Source organism: Phascolarctos cinereus, unplaced genomic scaffold (assembly GCF_003287225.1).
Source record: "Phascolarctos cinereus isolate Bilbo 61053 unplaced genomic scaffold, phaCin_HiC Scaffold_2;HRSCAF=192, whole genome shotgun sequence".
NCBI classification, from domain to species: Eukaryota; Metazoa; Chordata; class Mammalia; order Diprotodontia; family Phascolarctidae; genus Phascolarctos; species Phascolarctos cinereus.
Window position 1 is genome coordinate 219573258 of NW_027555625.1, and position 25982 is coordinate 219599239.

A 25982-nucleotide genomic window follows, 5' to 3' on the forward strand; every position below is an offset into this window, starting at 1 on the left:
ACTTGTTATATATGTACATTTGAAGTGGTGTGCCAACTCTAAAAAGACAGTGAAATTTTCAGACATACAAATGAAATCTGGGATGGATGAACTGAAAGCTAGCAAAATTAGTGAGTAAGTGATAGAAGGGTTCTCTGTTAGTAAGGATGCAACTACGGAAATTTTAATTCAAATGGAAACCTATAAATATGTGGGCCTCTTGTAGTTGGCAGGAATTAATGACATCGTAATCAGAGAAAAACTGATGAGAATATTTAGTTCATATGTAGGGGAAAATGTATCATAACAAGATTAAGGCTATAAATGACTTTGTAGTTCTAGTTCTAACATATCCATTTAAAGCTATAAAATTGTTCAGTAGGAACCTACAGAATGTTAATGACCAAAAATTATGTACATCACCCAAAGGCTACAATTCAGAGGATCATCCTGCCACATGAAGAAGGTAAAAGAGGTGTAATTAACATCAGTAGCCTGTATTGTTCTAGGATAGTAAAACTGAGGGAATGCTTTTACAGCAAGTCAGACTGTAGTCCAAGTAAATTGGTCAGTAACACTAATGAGGGCTTAACAGTTTTTAAATGTAAGGGTATAAAACATTATCTACCAGAAAATCTTAAGATGACTGACTACCAAATATAGACTTTGAAAAAAGAGAAGATGAATGGTACTTATCTAAGACAGTTCACCTAAGGGCACACAACACAGCAGCACAGTGTGGTAGAAATGACATTGGATTTAGAACATGATGCACACTTATTACAAATCTGCGACTCAGTTGACTCACTTGTAAAGCGAAGTGTCTAGACTGGATAATATCTAAAGTATTTTCTAATTCTGACATCCTATAATTTCTAGGCAGACAAAGCAGTAATAAAGTTATTAACAGTAAATAATAAAGGTGCAAATGATAATTTGGTCAAATGAACATAGCATGTAATTTGAAACAGTGTTTCAGCAGGCATGGATTAAAGCAAATGACACAAAAGATAACTTATTTATGACCTAGTATGTAGAAAAACATCACATAATAAGGACCAATAAAAGATTCATCACAAAATAACCATAATAAGCAGTGGTATACTGGCAAAATGTACATACAAACCTTTTGAGTTTAATATACATTACTGATATTTTCTCCATCACTTTCTTAAGCCTAGACAATCAATAATAAATCAAGCCTTGATTTGTAGCATTTGCCAAATTCCAAGGTGTAAATGCTCGTACTCAAATTTTAATAACTGGCTTTATTGAGCCAGTATAAGCTAGCTCCAGAGTATCCTTGAGGTACATTGGTAAAAAGCCATAGCTGTCAAATCAATAAGTGCTGACAAATAAAGCAGATATTCTGCCACCTGAGAAACTCATAAAAATGGCAGGAGTTTGGATTTTGTCACTGCATTAAATGGAAGAATTCATATGATACCCACAACAAATGAAATAAAATAAAAACTAACAAATATTTCCTTAGGCCTTTACTATCTCTAAAACAGAAAAGCTACATCATTATGAGAGTCTAGGAGAAGTCTGGTAATAGTGATTAGAAAACAAATGCTTCTGGACTTCACCCTATATCAGAGATATGTTCCTGAAAAGTATGCAAACTTAATTTTTATAAACCAAATCTCATTTTTTTTAAATGACAAAAACTATTTTTATTTTGACATCTGAATAAGTGTTGACTCCTCAGGACACAGCCTTTGGCATCTTTTCCAACTTATTCATTAGCTTGTTGCATTGTGCCTCTCTCAGAAACATAGAAGCCATCCAAAAATTTTCTGATATCCTTGTTTTTTACTGCGGTGACCTGTTGAATCACAGCAGCTGAGTTTGATACAAGTTCAATATCATTTCTTTCAAGAATTAACTCATCTTTTTGGGCTTGAGAAACAGCACAAGCAACACTTGGTCTCATATGCACTCTATGGATATATTTTCCACCCCAAAAATTTCTGATTTCGACAAGTGAGCCATTCTCTTGAATAACAACATTGATGGGGAAGTGAGCATACACAGACCTCATTTTATAAAGAAAACGCCTTTGATCATGTTTTCTACATGACTACAGATGGTACATATGGTTGCAAGTTCTTTTCGATTTCCTCACTGCTTGTCTACCCGGAGCCTTTTTTTTTTTTCCAAGAAGGCTGAACTCAACATTGTTACGGTTGAAATCCCTATGGAGGATTCTTCTAGGCCCTTTCACAATAACTGTCCAACCGTTAAGAGAGATGTCAACATTTTCTGGGATGTCGATGGTCTGGTTGATTAGAATGGTCTTGATTCTGGTAGTGAATGGGCCAAAAAGCGAAATTTCATTTTAAAAGTACTAGTAGAGCTGGCTATTTAAGAATTCTTTTCTATAAAGAATCCCTCTGTAATACAAATCATTAATCATAAATTTCTGAATTATAAAGTAAGACTTCTAAAAAATGGGACATATTTATATAAAGAGTGAGGTGTAATGAAATTAAACATAAGTAAAATGTTGACACTTTGGTGCCAACACTTGGTTCGTACATAGATGAAATAAGTCTCTTAAGGGACCAGCAATTTACTGTTTAGTGGTACTAATTCTACATGACTGTTATATAAATCCAAATCCTAAAAATTAAAATTTGGTCAATGTCTATATTTATATAATGTGCTAATACCAGAGTCAGAAATTAAATACAGTACTACCTTAAGTCTAAATATCATACTTATTCATATATTTTCCACTTTCATTCATTTCTCCCTCCCCCTTGTTAGTAGCAAAAGGAGCTGTTCTAGAGGCGTGGTAAAATAGGCAAATCAATATAATAGTCAAAACATTAAAATAAAGAAGGTAAAAGTCTTAACAATTTTAAGAATTATGTTCTACAAGCTGCAGTGGTCCTAAAATTCTCTTGGTTGACAATAATATTAGCAATAACAGGAGTACCTTATTAACCATTTCTGCTCAATATACATAGTGTAGAAAGTAAAAAAGAATAAAATATATCTCTTCCCCTTAAGAAACTTATCCTATCATTTGGGAAAATACAAGATGATTAACTTCTAGTCAAGAAGGCTGCCTAAAGAAGGGTCAGGCTGCCCAGCTCTCAAATATCTTCTCAAGCAAAATTCTGAAGTTTGCTTGAGACTAAATAATGATCAAGAAATCCAATGAGAAACTATTATAAGTAACATGAACATCTTCCACCCCAAAACTGTATAAAAAGGATGTCAGTAACCTATGGATCAAATAAAAGGGACTCCTTCTTGTGCTAGTGATACCAGAGATAGGGCATTTGTAACTTTCAAAGCTCTGTGTCCTGAGGCAGCAAAAGGAGAGTGCTCCCTGAAGAAGCCCCCTGGTGTCATAAAAATCCCAGAGCAAACTGTTGGAGACTCTGGGGGGCAAAGAAAAGCAAACCTCTGACCAGGACAGTCCAGGCCCAGGGGCTCTGAGGACCTTGAGGACACTTTCCTGAGGTAGCAGATAGGGAACCTGAATATTCAGAATTCAGAACCTCAAAGGTCCTAGGGTGGGGATGGGGGGGGCCTAACTCTGAGAAGTCAGCCCAAGAACCTAGGGGCCCTAGCATGAGACTAAGTAAAGTCAACCTCCAACTCAAATATGGAAGCCTAGCCCCACTTTAGGAATTAAAGCTCAAAAGATGAGTAAGTCAAAGACAACACCAACCAGCATAAAAGTTCAAAACTGCAAGCAGAGACTAAAAGGAAAAAATAGATTTTCCAGCTCTCTACAAGAAATGAAGAAAGAGATAAATGAAATAAAAACTCTTGAGGAAAGAATTGGAAAGAAACTAATTAACTTCGAAGATAAATCTTACCCAAGAAAAGGAAACCCAGAAAAAACTAGAATGGAACAAACAGAAATAAATTATTCCATGTGACAGCAAAAATTATGAAACAAAAACAAAAGAATAAAAAAAGAAGAAAATTTAAAATATTTGATATAAAAAAACCACAACTATCCTGGAAAAGAGGCTGACAGATAATTTAAGAATCTCTGGACTCTCTAAAAACCATGATTTAAAAAAAAAAACCTTGTGCTATTATATTTCAAGAAACCAAAAATGAAAACTGCCCATATCTGGTAGAATCAAAAGAAAAAATGAAGATAGAAAACATACACCAATTGCTTTATGAAAGGAACCCCAAAAGGAAAAGTCCCAAGAAGCTCACAATCATAATCTGGGGACCCCTTATCAAAGAAAAAACATTGAAAAAACACTGAAAAGAGTTCAAGTATGAAAAAACCATAGTCGGGATCACATAAGACCTTTTAGCTTTTTCTAAAAACAAAAAGAAATATTAGAATATGATATTCCAAAGAATAAAAGACATGGACTTAGAATGAAGACAATTTACCTTGAAAATCTGAGTATAATCTTATCAGGAAAAAAATTGGTCTTCAATGAAATACAGGACTGAAAATCAAGTATTTCAGGGGGTGGGGCTGGGGCTGGGGCCTAGACAATGGGGTTAAATGACTGAGGTACTCCCAACTCCAGGGCCAGTGCTCTATCCACTGCACCACCCAGCTGCCCCCTCAAGAATTTTTTTTAAATTTTATAAATTTATTTTGATTTATCAACAAGCACTTCCACATGCTTTCGAGTTTAAAATTTTTCTTCCCCTTCCTAAGATGGCGCACAATCTCATATAGGCTATACATTTACATTCCTATTAAACATATTTTCACATTAGTGAAGTTGTAAGTAAAAATTAAAACCAATAGGAGGAACCATTAGAAAGAGGAACCAAAACTCAACAGAAGAGAAAAAAAATGATAGCAATTCAACTTCCATAGTTCTTTCTTTGGATGTGAATAGCATTTTCCATCACGAGGCCTCTGGAGATGTCTTAGATCCTTGTATTGCTGAGAAGGGTTAAGTTTATCAATATTAGTCATCGTACAACGTGGCTGTTATTGTGTACAAAGTTCTCTTGGTTCTTCTCATTTCACTCAGAATTTGGTAAGCTTCCTTCTTCATCTATTTTCTAATAGTCTATATAGTATTGGTATTAATTGTTCTTTAAATGTTGGATAGAATTTGCATGTAAATCCATCTGGCCCTGGAGATTTTTTCCTAGGGAGTTCATCAATGGCTTGTTCAATTTATTTTTCTGAGATGGGGTTATTTAAGTATTTTACTTCCTCTTCTGTTAATCTGGGCAATTTATATTTTTGTAAATATATATCCATTTCACTAAGATTTTCAAATTTGTTGGCATATAGTTGGGCAAAATAATTCCTAATTATTGTTTTAATTTCCTCTTCCTTGGTGGTAGCTTCACCCTTTTCATTCTTGATACTAGTAATTTGGTTTTCTTCTTTCTTTTTTTTTAATTAAATTAACCAAAGGTTTATCTATTTTATTGGTTTTTTCATAAAACCAGCTCTTAGTTTTATTTATTAGTTCAATAGTTTTCTTAATTTCAATTTTATTAATTTTTCCTTTGGTTTTCAATATTTCTAATTTGGTGTTTAATTGAGGATTTTTAATTTGTTCTTTTTCTAGTTTTTTTAGTTGTATGCCCAATTCATTAATCTCCTCTTTTTCTATTTTATTTATGTAAGCATTTAGAGATATAAAACTTCCCCTAAGAACTGCTTTTGCTGCATCCCATAAGTTTTGGTATGTTGTCTCATTATTGTCATTCTCTTGAATGAAATTGATTGTTTCTATGATTTGTTGTTTGACCCAATCATTTTTTAGGATTAGATTATTTAGTTTCCAATTATTTTTAGTCTATCTTTCCATGGCCCTTTATTACATATAATTTTTATTGCATCATGATCTGAAAAGGATGCATTTAATATTTCTGCCTTTCTGCATTGGATTGTGAGGTTTTTATGCCCTAGTACATGGTCAATTTTTGTGTATGTGCCATGTACTGCCGAGAAAAAAGTATATTCCTTTCTATCCCCATTCAGTTTTCTCCAGAGGTCTATCATACCTAACTTTTCTAATGTTCTATTCACCTCCTTAACTTCTTTCTTGTTTATTTTGTGGTTAGATTTATCTAGTACAGAGAGAGGGAGGTTGAGGTCCCCCACTAGTATAGTTTTGCTGTCTATTTCTTCCTGTAACTCCCTGAACTTCTCCTCTAAGAATTGGATGCTATACCATTTGGTGCATATATGTTTAGTAATGATATTACTTCATTGTCTATGGTGCCTTTTAGCAGGATGTAGTTTCCTTCCTTATCTCTTTTGATTAGATCTATTTTTGCTCTTGCTTTGTCTGAGATCAGGATTGCTACCCCTGCTTTTTTTACTTCAGCTGAACATAATATATTCTGCTCCAGCCTTTTACCTTTACCCTGTATGTGTCACTCTTTTTCAAATGTGTTTCCTGTAAACAACATATTGTAGGATTATGGTTTTTAATCCATTCTGCTATCTGCTTCTGTTTTAGGAGAGTTCATCCCATTCACATTCACAGTTATGATTACTATCTGTGTCTTTTTCTCCATCCTTTCCCCCCATTTATGCTTTTCTTTTCTTTCTCCTTTCCCCCTCACTAGTGTTTTGCTTTTGACCACCACCTCCTTCAGTCCCTCCTCCCTTCTATTATCCCTTTCCCTTTTCTTCCCCTTTATCCTTACTGCTTGTTCCCTCCCTTCCATCCCCTCCCTTTTCTTTCCCCTTTAGATTTCTATACCTAACTGATTATGTTATGCCCTTCTTGAGCCAAATCTGATGAGAGTAAGGTTCAAACAATGCTCACCCCCCTCCCTTCTTTCCCTCTGCTGTAATAGGATTTTGTGTCTTTTCCTGTAATGTAATTTACCCTTGTCTGCCTCCTCCTTTCTCAGTACATTTTCTAAGATCAGATTAATCCACTTATTTGGATCCATTTAACCCACTTGATTAGATTTTTTTTTATCATTACATCAAAGTCAACTAATACCAACCTTTATGTATACTCCTTTAACATGTGTAATAACAATACAGTTCTCAAGAGTTGCAAGTGTCATATTCCCTTGTAGGGATGTAAACAGCCCACCCTTATTAACAACATATTGTATCTTTCTGTCCCATTTACCTTTTTATGTCTTTCTTGAGTCTTGTACTTGAAGATCAAATTTTTTGTTGAGCTCTGGTCTTTTTATCAGGAAGGTTTGGAAGTCCCCTATTTCGTTGAATATCCATCTCCTCCTTGAAAAATGATGCTCATTTTTGCTGGGTAGTTGATCCTTGGCTGCAATCCAAGGTCCTTTGCCTTATGGAATATCATGTTCCATGCCCTGCGGTCTTTTAATGTAGAAGCTGCAAGGTCCTGTGTAATCCTTATTGTGGTTCCATGATATTTAAATTGTTTCTTTCTGGCTGCTTCCAGCACCTTCTCTTTCATCTGGTAATTTTGGAAATTTGCTATTATATTCTTTGGCGTTGTCAATTTGGGATCTCTTTCAGGTGGTGACCAGTGTATTCTTTCTATGGTTATTTTACCTTCTGGTTCTAGGACTTCCAGGCAGTTTTCCTTTATGATTTCTTGAAAGATACTGTCCAGGCTCTTTTTCTCATCATGATTTTCAGGTAGTCCAATAATTTTTAAATTGTCTCTCCTGAATCGATTTTCCAGGTCGGTTGTTTTACCAATGAAGTATTTTATGTTTTCATCGATTTTTTCATTTTTTTGCTTCTGTTTGACTGATTCTTGCTCTCTCATAGAGACATTAGTTTCCATTTGTCCAATTCTAATTTTTAACAGATTGTTTTCTTCTGTTAGTTTTTGTTGACAATGTTGTCCTCTTCAGAATTTCTGTCTTGATCTTCACTCTTCTCATAGATGTTTCTTTTTACTCATAGTGTTTCTTTATTCCCTGGCCTTTAAAGAGATTGAGTTCTCCTGCTGGGGAACAGAGGGCATTGATCCAAGCTTCTTGTGTTGAGAGCCTAGGTCTTGGTCACTGGCTTTGTGTGCTGGGGCCTCTTACGTTGGCAATTGGAGGCTGTAGGGTTTGGGCAGCTTACCTCGTGTTGGGCTGGAATCAGCAACACTGGAACTTTCAGGCAATTCTAGGTTGCCTGTTTTTCCTTTCCTTTAGCTTTCTTCAGCACCGTTTAGATAGGTGCTGCAGGGTGTTTATCTGCCTGGGGCCCCCTGCAGTGCTGCCTCTCCCATTTCTGCTAATGCACTGGGTGATTCTTTTGTGGTAGAGTGCTGAGGCAGCTGGTGGTTTTCTGAGCTGGTTTCCACCTGTTCTTCCACCCTCACTGAGGCACTCGGAGGTCCAGGTGTTGGTGTTTGCCTGCTCTACCACCTGGGCTTCATGATTTCTTTCTGGTTAACAGCTAGAGACTGCAGGGCTATGACAGCTCACCTGGTGTTGGGCTGGAACCAGCAAGGCCAGGGCTTTAGGAAGCCTTTAGGTTGCTTTCTTCAGCTCCTCTGAGATGAATGCCACAGGGTACTTATCTGCCTGGGGCCCCTTGTAGTTCTGCCTCCCTTATTTTTGCTGAGGCACTGGGAGACCCATTTGCTGGGCTGCCGCACTGCTGCTCACTGTCTTTCTTCTAGTTCAGCTGTTCCAGGGTTTCTTTCTGTGGTGATATTTTCTGGGTTTTCAGAGGTTGATATGGGAGAGTGAGAGCGACTAGCTTTTCACTCCGCCATGTTGGCTCCCAGAAGCGGAACCCCCTCAAGTATTTCTGAAGAAAAGACCAGAACCTAATAGGAACTATAAAATACAAACAGAAGTCAAGAGAAATCAAGAAAGACTGGGGGGGGGGCAACTGAAAGGCGCTATATGATGATGTAGTGTTAACGTTCTATTGGAGGCTAAGGGAGAAACAAGTGTCCTTCTAAAAGCCTACCACCCCCTTTAAAAAAAATTACTCAGTGTCCCCTGGAATCTACTTTCTTTAACCTTTTAACTTTTGTTGTTGTTGTTGTTGAAATTTACATCATTTTAAAAAATATAAAATACAGATTTTTTTAAATGACGCATCTTAAATTCAATAATTTATTATAAATTTATGGTTTTTTTCCTGCCCTGAAATTTTGATGATGCAATATTGTGCCATAGAACCATGTAGTTATTATACTGTAAACAAGTCATTACATGTACATATTCCTGTCGATGCATGCTGGACTTCCCGACAATGTGTGACATGCTCACCTGCCAACATTTACTTACTAAGATCTGTTGGAGGACTTGACCACTGATTGGTTATAATTTGTATTTTGTATGTTTATTTGGAAATTAATGAGATCACTACAACTTTAACTCTGTTACACAACAGATGAAATATGTACAAATGGTTTTTCAAAATTTTTTTCTCTTCTTTCCTCATGCTTCCACTCCCCCCTTATTTTCATTCAATGCTCCCCAATTGTACCTGAGGCTACTACCCCTTCCCCCTGATCGGTCCAGTGCCCCCCAAGGGGCAATATCACTCACTTTGGCAATCTCTGAACCTCAATGTCTTCGAAAGGTATTGAAAAAGTTAAAAAAGAGGTCTTGTGAGATGGAGGTGGACTGGTTCTGTTCTGAGAGTTTTAAGAGAGAAAAAAGGAAAGGTAAAAAAGAGGAATACAGTAAGAGAAAGGAGGAAGAAGGAAGTTGATTTTCTTTTTCTCATAATTAGATGCATGAGATTATACAAACATGAAGGGTTGTACTTGAGGACCTAGAGGGCCACATGTGACTTTGAGGCTGCAGGTTCTCCACCCTGGTTAAATCATTAAGATGTTAGAGAAGATGTGGGAAAATTGGAACACAAATGCACTGTTGGTGGAGTTGTGAACTGATCTAACCATCCTGGAGAGCAATTTGGAACTATGCCCAAAAGGCTATAAAACTTTGCTTACGCTTTGACCGAGCAATAACACTTCCAGGTATCCCAAAGAGATCATAAAAAAGGGAAAAGGACCCACATGTACAAAAATACTTACAGCAGCTCTCTTTGTGGTGGCCAAGAATTGGAAATTTAGGGGATGCCCATCAACTGGGGAATGGCTGAAAAAGTTGTGGTATATGAATGTAATGGAATACTATCATTCCATGAGAAATGATGAGCAGGCAGACTTCAGAAAAACCTGGAAAGACTTATATGAACTGATGCTGAATGAAGTGAGCAGAACCAGGAGAACATTGTACATAGTACCAACAACTTTGTGCAATGGCCAACTTTGATAGACTTGATTCTTTTCAGCAATACAAGAATCTAAAACAATTCCAAAAGACTCATGCTGGAAAATGTTAACCACATGCAGAGAAAGAACTATGGAGTCAGACTGCAGATCAAAGCATACTATTTGCTCTTTTTCTCTCTTTTTTCTTTTTCTTTCTTCTTTCTCGTGGTTCCTCCCATTGGCTCTAATTCTTCTTTACAACATGACTAATGTGGAAATATGTTTAATATGATTGTACATGCATAGCCAATATCAGATTGCATGCCCTCTTGGAGAGGGGGGAGGGGAAGAAAATTTAGACCTCAAAATCTTATAGAAGTAAATGTTAGAAACTAAAAACAAATAAATTTTTTTAAATAAAAAAAAAAGATCACTAAGAACATTTCAAAAATTTCCAAATACGATCTAACTATCCCATTGGGTCCATCCCATTGTCCATTTTTAGTGCTTGGTCAAGATGGCTTAAGTCGACAGGCTTATTATCCAATTTCACATATAATTAGAGTAATGTGCAATCTTTATAATTTTTTTTTTAATGTGGATAGTTAGGTTGATCTTCTTGATTTTCTACCAGGCTATATTCCTTGGGACTTCATCATGACCCTAGAAACCTTACTGTCCTGTGAGAACAATTTGGTATTTATACCTCATCAGTATCCTCTTCTTCTTGGATAACTCTAAACGGAGAGTGGAGAGGAAAGTTATTCTCCAAAACCTCCATTTAAGGAGGGTGTCAGGGCCAGTCATCACTTGGTTTCCTCCCCAGCTGCACTCTTTTGGATTTCTTCATCATGCCCTTGTGCTGGGTATCTTCCCTTTATTCTTTCCCTCTCCCCCTCTTTTGTGTGTGTTGTCTCCTCCTCTTAGATTATAAGCTCCTTGAAGGCAAAGACTATCTTTCTTTTTAGTATTTGTACTTTCAGAATTTAGCACCATACCTAGCACACTGTATATGTTTAACAAATGTTTACTGACTGACTGGACAGGTCAATAAGCATTTATTGTTTACTATGTGCTAGACATTATGCTATGCACCAGGGATATAAGGACAAAGTATAGTCCCTGTTTTCAAGGAAATCATAGTCTAATGGAGGAGATGGAATGCAAACAACTATGTACAAACAAGATATAGAAAAAATAAATTGGAGATAATCAACAGAGGGAGGACACTAGCATTAAATACCAGGACACTGCAGGATCCATGAAACAACTAAGTAGCCACAGCTATTGTCACTAAATGAATTGAGTGGTATACCTCATTCACCTAAAGACAGATGCTAAAAAAACCAGCAGGTGGAGCTTATGTTAGCAAATACACTACCAGTAGGTTGCTAAGCTATACTGATGAATTTTGGCTTATTCATTCTTGTTTGACAAAGAACAATCTGAGATATCCTAATCCTACCCCCCAAAATACCTTTACCTAAGAATCAGTAGAAGTTCAATGAAGGAACCATCTAATAGTGACAGATTTGTCTGCCCAGGGTAAAGCCTGGGATAGGTAGCAGAATAACGCATTCTAGGTCAATGAGTATTAAGTCATTAAGTATAGCTAGGGGAGAACTATTAGCAACTTAGGCATATTATAGATGTCAGCAGACAGAAAAAGAAAAATGGTCATTTGTTCCTTTGTTCAAAAATTAATACCTGTTGCAATTCTTTTTACTTTAAAAGCAATTTGATCTTAAACAATAAACAGTGAAAAACATCAAGGAAGTCAATTAACAAGCATTTATTAAGCACCTATTTGTGCAATACACTGTGTTGGAGCTAACGATCTGACAAAAGATCAAGTTCCTTACAATTTGACACTTTTAAAACTTTTTTAAAAATTTGTGATAATGTACATGAGACCAACTTTATCAGCAGTTATCACAATTCAATTACTAATGATAATTAAGACCCTTTAAAGAGTCTTCTTGTCTAAAAATGTTAAATCATAAGATAGGAAACATAAAAGTTAGTAATAATACGCTAAATATTTGTTTAATGAACAAACACATGGAGAGTACAATTTATTCCACTCTTCTTTATATAAACCTGGTCCCATCATTGGAAATAGCCTAGGCGGGCAGCTAGGTGTCACAGTAGATAGAATACCCGCCCGAGAGTCAGGAGGACTTGAGTTCAAATCCAGCCTTAGGCACATAATACTTAGTAGCTGTGTTTGCATGGGCAAGTCACTTAACCCAATTGCCTAGCCAAAAAAAAAAAAAAGAAAAGAAAAGAAATCATGACACACAGAAGGCAGCCAAAGAGATATAAGGAAAAAAGGGCAAAACCAAAGAAATCTGCTTTTATACAATAGGAATTTAATGGAATGGAGATCTAATTTGGCTGCCAAACTATATTACAATGGCATTCTGATGGAACCAGACAATGTGCATTTTAGATCACCCATGAATCTGTCTAAATTTGGCTGATATATACCTACAACAGGCAGATTTTAAAGATCAAAACACAGGTGTGTATCAGTATTGTGCAATTCTGTGGTAAAGGCAGAACATGAGATAATTCCACCTAGAAACAAACCCAAATACAAACATCCACTTGGAGTTCAGGTACAAGACAAGGCAAATTAGATGAATTTATCTCTGGAGTTTTTCCTAATTTAAAACTGAACTGATAAGGAATGTGTTTTTAATGCATTAATGTAACTTTAGCCTGGGTAGAATCTTTTTTAGATTATACAGCCTTGTTCATGTTCCTTGCATTCATTTAAAAACATTTTCCCAACAAAAAGATCTGTGCTATCCTCAACTTAAGTGCCCAACTTCACTAATCCATTTCATCACAGGACACTTTATTCCCTTACATATTTTTTTAGTGGATTTCTAAGAATCCAAGTGTCTTATTAAAACCATTGTTCTATGAAGAATTTTGTATTATTTCTTCACTCAATAAGCAATAAATACCATGCTAAGTATCAAAGGAAATTTAAGCAGTTATAAGATATAGCCCCTGTCCTTAAGATGCATACACTCTCACTGGGAAGATAAAAATCTACTGACAAGAAAGGTTATTTTTTTTTAAGAAAGGTTATTATTCAAGGCAGTAGGGGAAATCCTCCCTAGTCATGAGTCTGAGATACCACCAAAAACCAAGATGCTTTTTAAATAGAGCTTTACAGTAAGTTTGAGATTTCTTTCATTTGCAAAAAGGGGGTAGCGATAGTCAGGGATTTATTGATCCAACTAAACAAGTGGAAGCTGATCAATTCTACCCAAATCCAAACTCTGGTTACCCAACAAAACAGAAATTACGGGGAAAATTTTTGAAGGGAATAATCATTACACTGGGTGACTATGTAGGTAAACAATGATTCTTTGACATAAGATCTTCCCATGAGAAATTTAGTCTATTATCTGTTATTGTTATTTTTTGTTACCTATGAAGCGAAGTGAAACACAAATATCAACAGATGAACTCAGGATAATACTACCATTTGCTTAATAGATGTCAGTGTCTGTTTTCAAGTCTTGCAAACAAGACAACGTACTTAATTTCTGTAAAATGTCTTTCATCCAAGAAAAATCCTAAGACATTGTGCAGCAGTTTGGATGGCATATATGCAAACTCTAACTTATATAAAGAGAGTAAGTGAATCATCTGTCAAAACCATCTAGAGTTGGTCTGAGCTAGTGAATAGATCCAGTCCAGAATAAATATGCTCAGAAGAATGGAAAAATCTTCAGCCTTTAAGTGAAACTGGATTCTATCATTAATCAGTAACTTCCATGGATTCAATCATTATTTCAGTGATTTCTGGCCATTTCCAGATGATGAAACCTCCACTTCAGCCATCCTCCTCAACCATCTCCCATTGGAATCACCTGGTCTCTGACCATAAGTCCCTAGGCTCTGATAGTTGAGTATTTATCTTTATTCATCCAGACCTTTAAGTAATTTCTCAGCCATTTCCAAATCATTTGCCCTGTATCCCTTGTAGTCCCCCTTTATTTGTTGTTTTTCCTCATTAGACTCTAAGCTTCTTGAAGGAAGGGATTGTTTTGCTTGCTTATATGTGTATTCTCAGCACATAGCATAGTGTTTGGAATACAGTAAGAACTTAATAAGTGCTCTGTAATAAGTTACCATCATTAATTCTATGTAAATTACTCATAGACCTATAGGTACATCTCTAGCCCTAGTTCCAATCCATAATCACCACCTGCTTATAGGACATCTCCAATAAGATGTCCCATATGTATCTCTCAACATGTCCAAACCACAACTATCTTTTCCTTAAAATCCTAATTTCTCTAATTCTTTTAAGGATACCACCATCCTTCTGGACACCTAGGTTCACAACCTTAGTTCTTGACTTTTGAGTCTCCTTCAATTCCCATCATCCAAACAGGTGCTACATATTGTCAATTCTAACTTCAAAACACTTCTCAAAATTCATTCACTTCTTTTTACCAGGAGCCACTACACTAGTTCAGAACTTTCATTACTTTTCACTGTTACTATTGGAATAGTCTCCTAATTTGTCAGAATTCCCTGCCTTAATTCTCTTTCTTTTCCAATCCATCCTATACACAACTGGCAAATTGATATTTCAAAAGCACATGCATAAACATGTCAACTCTCCTGCTCAAAAAGTTCCAGTGGCTTTCTATTCTCCCTAGAATAAAGCACAAACATCTCTGTTTGACATTTAAAGCCATTCCCAATCTTAATAAGACTATCTTTCCAGGTTAACTGCAAATTACTGCCTTCCAACCCCACTTAATGCTTCCTCCAGGACAGTAAAAGTGTCCCAACCTGCTGTTCTTCACACACAAGATTTCAGGACCCATCTTTATCCCTTGGCATAGGCTATCTCCTCAAACAGTCTGCAATGCACTACTTCTTCATATCTGCCTTTTAGAATCCCTGGTTTCCTTCAAAGATCACCTTAAGTGCTGCTACTTACTTTCCTGATCTCCCCAGAAGCTACTGCCAAAAAAGTTCTATATATACTTTGTAATTTATTTATACATATATGTGTCAGGCAGGCAGGCAGTCAATAACAGTCCCTGACCTCAAGGAGATCACAATCAAATGGTGAAAGAGAACAAGCAAACAAATATGTACAAACAAGCTTTATACAGGATAAATAGGAAATAATTAACAGAGAGAAGGCACTAGAATTAAGATGGATTAGGAAAGGGTTCCCATAGAAGGTGGGATTTTGAAGATATGGAGTTGAAGGAAGCCAAGGAAACCAGGAGGTGGAGATGAGGGGGAGGAGCTTTTCAGCCATGAGGGACAGTCAGAGGAAATGTCTGGAGAGATAGAGTGTCACTGTTTGTGGAACAGCATCTTCTTCATCTTGCCTGATGTTAGGCTCATCACGCTCTGCCCTCTCTACTGCCACACACTCTCCAATTCTGGCATTAAAAATAGTAATCAAGTCAATATTACCATTCCTGGAAAGGACATAACAATTGTTTGCCCTATAACTCCAATTACTATTCCCATTCCTTATCCCAGAATTGAGGAAGGAGGGCATTTCAGGCATGGGGGTCAGCCAAAGGAAAAACTCACTTGAGAGATGGAGTGTCTTGCTTGTCTTACGTTCCTTGACAGAATGTAAGCTCTTTGAGATTAAGGACTTCCATTTTTGTCTTTGTATCCCTAATGACTAATAGTGTTTGGCACATAGTAGGCACTTAATAAATTCTTGTTGATGGATATATTTCATCAATAAATGTAGCACTTCTTTATGGAATGCCCCCTTGCTTCTATTCTCACTGCCAATAGAGTAAAGGTATATTTTATGTTTTCCCAACTTATCAATCTGGTAAGAATTAATGGGAAGCAAAATGGTTGAGTGGACAGTATGAACCACTAGAGTGACCTGGGGCCCAACATGTTATTGTTCTGGACCTTAAATGTCCTCACCTGTAGAAGAGTAAGGCTTGATACAATAATGTCCAAAGTCCTTTCCAGCTCTAATATTCTATGCCTCTGATTTGATATGTGACATATGTTGTAAAAGGCACCCTAAGTTTCTCATTAGAAAGGAATGCTAAACAATCAGGAGAATTCTCTTTTGTGTGGTGCAGAATTTATGTTTCCCAAGTGCTGAGGGAAAAAAGCTCTTTTGTGATCACTCTGATATGCTTTCCTTGGACGAACCATATGCCGAGTTTCTTGAGAAAAGGCATTGTGCTTTCCTTGAGCCAGCATGAATATTTCTGAGAAGCATTCACAGAGATGATACCAAATTTCTTCAGAGATGCACTTTGTTCTTGGAAAAGTACCTGAAAACACACACATGGCATTTTACGTAGATTTTCTGTACCCACTAGCATGGAGGAAGTCTCATCTCCCCCTCAGAATGTAAATTCTTCAAGACTTGTCTTACAATTAAAGAAATTGATAATAGACTCCTTTATAACATAATAAAGTGTTATAGTATGGTACTATCAGACACTAAATAAATAGATAAATGGAGACAATACACACACACACACACACACACACACACACACACGCATCTTGTTTGTAAATAGTTGTTTGAATGTTGGCTCCACATAAGACCGTGAGCTTCTTAAGGACAGGAACTGTTTTCCATTTTTCTTTGTATCCCCATTGCCTAGGCCAGTGCCTGATGCACAGAAGGTGCTTAATAAATGATTGTTAATGTGACAATATGAGAGAAATAATTTTACCTTTCTTGTCATGGACTTAAAGAATATTAATAATCCATTAAAGAATATAATACTATCAGAAGATTCAGATACATACTGTCAATATATCTGGCTGCCCCCTGCCCATCCCTCTCCAAAAAAAAGCTATGACAGGGATAAAGCTAGCTATATTAGAACCACTCAGTCATCACAAGTGGAGCAAAAGCAAGGTAGAATAACTTCAGTATGCTCATGTTTAAGGACACAATAGCAAAAGCTGATTTCTTGCCTTCTAGCAAACTTTTACCAGTTAAGCACATTAGTGAGTATTGTTGAAAGCTCTAACACAGTCATTTGAGATATGCTAAAACATAACAAAATGAAACAATATGACAAGTCCAAAATTTTTTAAAACTACTAGGCAAAAAGAGCCCAAATAAAGTTATTTGGCCTATTCCTTGCCCCTAAACAGAGATGACTATAAACCAGCTTAAATAGTTTATCTGACCTCCTTTTAAAAAATCCTCCAGGGTAGTGATTCAATAAATTTTATTGAGAAATTAACAATATTCCTAGGAAGTTGTTCCTTAGATATGACTTAAATTACTCATCCTATAAATGTTTGCCCCTTTTGTTTTGTTCTGTTCTCAGTAATCAGCTAGTCAAGTCCACATATTGTAGCATGTGGTACATACTTCTCATAAAATATGACAGGTAAATTTATTTTAAAAAATCTTCAAAGTTTGATAAGGCGGGAATGTAAATTCTTCAAGACGTCTTACAATTAAAGAAATTGATAGTAGACTCCTTTATAACATAATAAAGTGTTATAGTATGGTACTATCAGACACTAAATAAATAGATAAATGGAGACAATACACACACACACACACACACACACACACACGCACGCACGCATCTTGTTTGTAAATAGTTGTTTGAATGTTGGCTCCGCATGAGACAGTGAGCTTCTTAAGGACAGGAATTGTTTTCCCTTTTTCTTTGTATCCCCATTGCTTAGACCAGTGCCTGATACACAGAAGGTGCTTAATAAACGACTGTTGACTTGAGAGGATCTAAGTTCCAAGATCTGTGAATATGGAATCAAGCAGTCTCCAAACACAGGATAAAATTCAACTGTCTGAGAAAGAAAATGAAGTGAGTTATGATGGAAGAACCATCCTAGAGTCAGAAAACAGCTTTTTAAAAAATCCCACTGTGCCGCAAAATATTTAGGATTTACAATATCCATTTTGCAAAGCTGAACACTATTTAACACTTCCCTTGTTAAAATTCTAACTCCTAATTCCTAACCATATATCTGATTTTATTATGGAATTCAATGGGAAAAAAAAACCCCAGAATTTGCTCACAGAAATATCGGCTGGAAAGTATCTATCCTGAAAAGTGAAGGACACCACTATGATTAGAGAGAATTTAAGATTACTCTTTAACCTTTTCTTCTTAGGACAAAAAGCCCTAATTCCTCTTAGCCTTTCTTCATAAATTCTATTTCTCAACTGTCCTTTAATTTTTTGTTTGTTTGTTTGTTTTTGTTCTTCTCTGGCACTTGCCAGGGTTTCCAAATCCAAATCCTGGGACCTCATGTACTAACTTGAACCAGAGAAATGCCATCTGAGGTCAGAAAAATTCATCGGCAATACAATTGTCACTAAAATTTTGGCAATACATTTTAAAATGGTGAACTGATAAATAAAACAGAAAGTATTTAACATTTCAATCTAATATCCATTCTAAAAGTCTCAAAATGGCAATAAGAGACCATACTGTACTCCCATTACGCTGTCATGTAACTTGCTGAAAACTGTTCTGTACTGAACAAGTTGGTTCAATGGCAGTGACCTGGGGCGCAGTTCTTGTTAAGGAAAAAAAACCCGTAAGTTACTTGGAGGTAGATCTTGCTTTTGTATCTTTAAAATATACCATGATGACTTGACACATAGTAGGCATTTAAAATCTTGCTGAATGAAATCACTGAATATACTCATCTATATCTTTAGCAGTCCCAAAGATAATCATCATTTTCCTAAGTTCTTTTTAGACTTTGGGGAATTGTTTCTGCACTTTCTGGGATAGTTTCCCAAGTTCCTGACTTGCCCTTCTGGGAGATGCTAGGAGCTGGGGGGAAACAAAATAAAACAAACTGGACCCATGTAGAAAATAAGTGACAGCAAGATAGCTTGCCCAAAAGTGACTATCTAGTTAACACAGTAGGACTATGTATCATAAAACTTTGCTTTTAATTTTGAAGACTAAGAAAGCAAGGCAATATTATTGACATGTTCTATTTAAGGTAGTTGGTCAACTTAACTAACTTTGAATCAAGAAGACATAACAATTTCTTTCTGCCTCTGTTCTTTTCTTTCTTTCTTTCTTTTTTTTAAATAAAACTCAGAGTAAGAGGACATAGTACATACCTCTCACACTTACGGAGCACCGAATTGGTCTACAGATTTTGACCCCTGAAGAACTCCTCAGTCACAAGTATAGCCATATTCTTGCCCAAGAAAAATTTTGGTTTTTAGTATTGAACTAGAGACATATATAAGGGTTGGTTTCAGGGTATCAAGGTGATTCAGGGAGTCTTAGTGCCAATTACTTTTAGGTAACCTGGGACCTCAGGCCCCATCCTCCATTCCTAGGGCACTGCCCTTACAAATGGAAAGGTAGCTGAGCTTCAGGGTCCATGAAACAGAAAGGCAAAAAGATGGGACCCAAGATGACCAGGCAAGCACATGTTCTCATTCCCATTTTTGTAGCTGCCCACTGCTTAGAATGTTCTCCCTCTTCAACTCTGTCTGATTTCCCTGGCTTCTTTTAAGTCCCAACTAAAATCCCATCTTTCACAGGAAGCCTTAACCAACCCTTCATGATCCTAGTACCTTCTCTCTGTTAATTGTTTTCTATTTATCCTATACAGAATTTTGTATATCTTTGTTTGCATATTCTTTCCCTAATTAGACTGTGAGCTTCTCAAGGGTAGGGACTGTCTTTTACCTCTTTTTGTATCCCTAGAGCTTAGCAGAGTGCCTGGCACATAGGAGGCACGTAATGAATGTTTAGTGATTGATAAATAAGAAGCCTTGTCCAATCATCCTTAGATATTAGTACCATCCTTCTATTGATTGTCTCCAATTTAATCTGTATTTATGGTATATATACATAGTTTGCATGTTGTTTTCCCCATTAGATTGTAAGCTTCTTGAGAGAATATATTATTTTTTGTCTTTCTTTTCATCCCTAGCACTTAACATATTGCCTAGAAACATAGTAGACACTTAATAAATGTTTGTCATTTGACAGTAAACTGAAATTTTTTTCTTTCTGCTTCTAGCTGAGAATTGTAAACAAATATTTAATTATCTAAGTACAAGTACAAATACCTAGCATCCAGTGATATTATAATATTCTGTTGTTAAGATATAGATCTACTTGAAAGGGCGTTTACTCTTAAGAAAAAGTTAATAACTTCATCAGTTTTCCCAACTATAAAATAAGAATAAAGATATTTCTTTTTCTCTACTACATACCAGAGATAATGGGAAGTGATTACAAAGTGTTATGTTTAAAATATTCTTAATTTTTATGATAAAGGAAAGATATAAATTGATAGTACTTCCATAGGTAATTATTATTAAATTAATCTTTTCTGGACATGTGAGAAATCATACTATATTTTATCTAAAATTTTTGTCTTTGGACACACACAAAAAAGGAGCCATTCAACTTTAAGTATAATAAATTATCCATCAATAACATTCTCAATATAATGTGTGGTATAGCAGAAAGAATACTAGCTCTGGAGTCAGGGTCTGGGTTGAAATCCTGCCTGATACTTTCTATTTGTAACCTAGAGCTTGAAAGGATCTTAGCATTCATCTAATCATGAAGAAACTGAGGCACAGAGTGGCTAAGTGATTTATCAAAAGCAGGCAGCAGAAAAAAGTAGGGAACTTGGAGTCAGAAAGACCTGGGTTCAAATCTTGCCTAGGAGATTTACTGGCTATGTGACCCTGGGCAAGTCACTTAACCTTTCTGGGTCTCATTTTCTTCATTTTTAAAATGAGGGAAGTTGGACCTGATAACCTCTAAGGGGCCTCCTAGCTTTAATCTATAAACCAACCTATCATATGAGAAAGTAAGTGATAGTCTCTTTTGACTATTTTAGAAGAAGTAATACTAAAAGCATGTTGTGGTATGACTATGTTTGAACTCAGAAAATTATAATTAAAATTCTAGCATACTCCTTATCTGTGTAAAGGTGGATCATTCACTTGACCTCTCTAGGTCTTGATTTGCTCATCTGTAAATTGAGGGAAGCAAACTAGTTGACCCTCCAAGTTCCCTTCTGGCTGTAAATCTGTGATTCTGTGACCAAATGTATTTTTCTGAATATTTACCACAGAATCACAGATTTAGAGATTATCAGTAATAGAAATGTTCATTCAATCAATCTGAAAGTATTTGCTAAGTGCTTACTATGTAAATTGTGCCAAGTCCTGGAAATAGAAAAAGGCAAAAATATAGATTCTGCCCTCAAGAAGTTCACATTCTTATAGGAGGGGAAAAGATCTAAATAACTAGGTACATATAAGATACAGACAGAGTAGATGGAAGGTTTGGTCAAAGAGGAAGCCACTGGAGACTGGGGGGACTTGGAGAGGCCTCCTATAGAATATGGGACTTTGGCTGAGAGGTCTTCTCATCCACCCTATGTCTGAACAGTAAATTCCTCTATAACATCCTCGACAAGGGTTATCTAACCACTGCTTGAAGACCTCCAATGAAGGTGAAACATCTCCTAAAAGCACTCCAATATGGGAGAGATCTAATTGTTAGGAAGCTTTCCCCCCTTATAATAGGCTAATTTTGGCTTTTTTGCAATTTCTCCATATTGTTTCTATTTTGTTTTCCAGCACTACAAAGAATAAATCTTATGTCTTTCATAGGACAGCCTTTCAAATACTTGACTTGAAAACATTTTTCATCTCACCCTCAATGTCTTCTCTTCTCCAGGCTAGACATACCCAATTCTTTTGACAGAGCTGTCAATCTCTACAAGAATCTTAGAGATCATCTAGAGCCAGAGGGGTTAAACTCACTGTCATTGCTGCTGGGGTTGAGCTGGGGGCAAGCTGTGGGGCCAGGACCAGGTCAAAATATAACTGGGAAATGTTTAACAAAATATTAATAATATAATATAATATAATATAATATAATATAATATAATATAATATAATGTAATGTAATGTAATGTAATGTAATGTAATGTAATGTAATGTAATGTAATATAATATAATATAATATAATATAATATATATAATATAATATAATATAATATAATATATATAATATAGTATAATATAATATAATATAATATAATATAATATATATAGTATAGTATAGTATAGTATAGTATATAAAATGTAACAAAACATAGATTATATTCATTTGTGGTTTTCTATGTCAATATGTTGGCGGGGATCCTTTTCTATGAGGTTGCCACTGGTGACTTAGACCACTTCCCATTTTAAAGATAAGAAAACCAAGATCCAACAAATGAAATGACTTGCCCAAGATTACATAGTGAGCTAGTGGCAAAATTAGAAACATCTCTTCTGAAGTTTGAATTAAAAGCTATACATCAATATAGACAGAATTATCTATAAGGCAATGTCTTCTTCATCTTTTTGTAACACTGCATACTGAACCAGATATCTTTAGGTGTTTGTGTAAGATGGCAGCCAATATATACTTGCTTAAAGAAACATTTTTAAAAGCCAAATCACAGTTGAAGTACTGTCATACTTTTTATAATTAAAGTCATTCACTATGGTTTTATTTCCTCATTAACAGCTGATCAATTTTTTTTTAGTAATGACAATTATAAAAGAAAAAGTAAAATTCAAGATTTTTTCCACTTATACACTAGAATTAATCGGTGTTTGGTGTTGCAAGGTATGAGTCAAATTAATGGCAGTATGTTTAAGGAAAAATTGCATTAAAAGTATTTTTATAACATGCCTAAGTATTTTCTCCCTAAATATAGATCCTTATCATGAAAGTTAAAATAAATGATTTCAAGTTTACTCAGGATCACCATTTGAAATAAAACCTGAATTTATAGTTCAGGATGGCTTATTTAAACTAACACACATAAATGTGGGAAGTTGTTTTGTTGATTATGTACATTTATTACAAGGTTCTTGTTGTTTTGTTTTTCTTTTAAATTGAGAGGATGGATGGGAGAGAGAGAAAATAAATGCTTATTAATTGAAAATGAAACTTTTTTTAAATGACCCATACTACTTTGGGTATTTTAAAGGAGACAACTTTTTAAAACTGAGATTCTACCAAAAATAGCCACCAAATCTTTACTAGGATTAGCAAGAAAATGACAAAGCCACAAGAAGACACCATTAACATGAAGAAACGTCTTACATCACAGAGAACAGTCTTACAAGTTGTTCTAAATCACAATCAATAAAGAAAGAGGCTAATTCTTTAGCCAAATCACTGAATAAAGTACCATATGACTCACTCTGGCCATGAATTCTTCTGAACCCTCACTGTTATATGTCATAGCCTTATTGACATTTGATTGGATTCATTTTTGGAGTGGAAAAAAACCTAGCTATTCTTGAGCTTGGGTCAAGTTACAAGAATTGTGTCCCTATTGGATACAATATTGGAAGTAGCCATCAGGGAGAGAAACAGAGTTGTTTACTAAGTGTGAGAACATGAATAGGCTTCTGTGGATGTAGTCTAGGGGTAACTGGTTGGGAATCAAGGACCTAGACAAAGCAAATCTTACAATCAATAAAGATTTCTCACTGACCCAGCCAAGCTGATCAAATACTTATATGTGGAGCCTAGGGAACCAAAGGTACACAGGGAGTGACAATGTAGGGCTCACAGAACCAAGCATGGGTATGGTATCTCCATGACCCCTACTTCTCACTCACACTAACACTAATCCAGAAGTCTAATCTGTACCTCTACATACATATACATACATACCTCTGACCTATAATTTCAATTGGAGACCGACACTTTTGGGTTGGAAGCACTCTCATTTCATTTCATTTCAGCATTTCTAACACATAATTCCTCAACATCTAATCCCTTCTATGTTATCATTTTACTTGCTTACGCTATTTCTTTCTTTTCTTTTTCAAGTCAATAACAACCATTTATTATGTATTTATTTCTTGTCAGACACTGGAGATACAACACAAAAGTAAATCTTACACTATTTCTGAGGGCCTCACTTTTTTTTTGCATATTGATAAAGGAATTTTTCTCCTCCAGTGGATATTAAGTTTCCCTCTATGTGTGTGTGTGTGTGTGTGTGTGTCTGTCTGTCTGTCTGTCTGTCTGTCCGTCTTGGAAGTGTTACAATAACTTCCTCCAGACCTTAGTCACAAATTGGAAGCCCAGACTATAACAATCCATCATGAAACTAAGAAATCACATGCTATGAAGAACTAATTAAAATAATAATTCAAATAGAATATGTTTTGATCTAACAAGTCACTGGGGTCAATATACAAACAAAACCAAACATTTTCCCCTAAAAGTTAAGATGCAAAAGTGTAAATACCTAATCCCTTCCTCCACATACCTAACTAGTCAAGTCTTGTCCATCTCTGCAACTTTTCTGGCAGCCTTCTCTTTTTCTCTATTTAGTCCCAAACCACCCTAGTTCAGATCCTTATTCTTGCTTGGATTACTCCAAATCTCCTAATTGGTCTTCCTGCCACAAGTTTCTCCCCTTTTCAAACCACCCTCCACATAGCTGCCAAAGTGATAAGTCGTAAAGCATGAGTCTGATCATACTATCCCTCTGCTGAAAAAGCTCCAGTGGCTCCTTAATGCCAGTAGGATAAAATACAAACTCTTCCGTTGGGTATTTAATGCCACTGTAATCTGGCTCCAGCCTGTCCTTCCAGGTTCATTACACTTCAATTTCTCTTACATACCCCACACTTAACCAAATTGTTCTCCTTACTGTTTCTAACATATGACACTCCATCTTCATCCTGACTTTTGTCATGCCACAGAACTTCAATGACTCCAAAGAAGACAGTGAGGCTCACTTACATCCAATTAATGTACAAGTCAAGACATCACTCCAGAACGTGATTGGTCCTCCTGGAGAATGAAGGATCAACACCACCACCATCACTCCATCTTCTATTTGCATAGCTTTAGCATAAGCTTCTCTCAACTTTCCATACCTGGAATATGCTCCCTCTTCATCCGCATTTCTTAGAAGCCCAAGATTCTTTCAAAGTTTACCTCAAAGTGCTACCTCTTACACCAAACACAGCCAATTCTACCAGCTGCCAGTGCCCCAACTCATCAGCATTACTTTGTATTTCTTTTGTATGTACTTACATATGTATATGTTGTTTTCCCTGATTTAATATAAGCTCTTTGAGGTCATGAATTTCATTTGTTCCATTTGTCTTCATATCCATATTGCCTAGCACACAGTATATATTTAATGTCTATTAGTAGGCACTTAATAAAAGATCGGATCATGTCACTGTTCTTTTCAATCAATTCCACTGACTCCTTATTACCTCAAGGATCAAATATAAAACCTTCTGTTTAGCATTTAAAGTCCTTCACAATTTGCCTCAAAAAATCCTCACTTGATCTTTAGATTCTAGCTATCATTTTACCTCTTCTGCCCCTTGTGGCCAAACTCTTTGGAAAGTTCATGTACAATAAGTGCCTCCACTTTCTCTCCTCTCATTCTCTTCTTAAATGGTTGGAATTCAGTTTCTAACCTCATGATTCCACCAAAACCTCTCTCTCAAAAATTACTAAGACCTCTTAAATTGCCAATTCCAATGGCCTTTTCTCAATTCTCATTCTCCTCAATCTCTTAGACACTAGTTGATCATCCTTTTCTCCCTGACTCTCTTCTCTCTAGGTTTTTAGGAACATCTGCTTTTCTTCCTACCTATCAAACTGCTCCTTCTCAGTGTACTTTGTTGGATCCTTATCCAGGTCATACCCTTTAACCTTGGGTGCCCTACAGGGGCCTGTCCTGGGCCCTCTTCTCTTCTCCCCCTATACTACTTCATTTGGCAATCTTGTAAGCTCCCATGGATTTGCCATCTCTATACTGATGGTTCTCAAATCTGCCTTTCCTACCTCTGTGCTGACCTCCAATCTTGTATCTCCAATT

At 36.0% G+C, this 25982-nt stretch overlaps 1 protein-coding gene and 1 pseudogene across 1 annotated transcript in view; both read right to left on the reverse strand.

Moving 5' to 3' along the window:
- The window catches only part of BABAM2 (BRISC and BRCA1 A complex member 2), a 588974-nt gene that overhangs the window by 199745 nt on the left and 363247 nt on the right, over positions 1–25982 (reverse strand). The window lies entirely within an intron of this gene.
- LOC144455431 (large ribosomal subunit protein uL6 pseudogene) lies at positions 1718–25583 on the reverse strand (annotated as a pseudogene).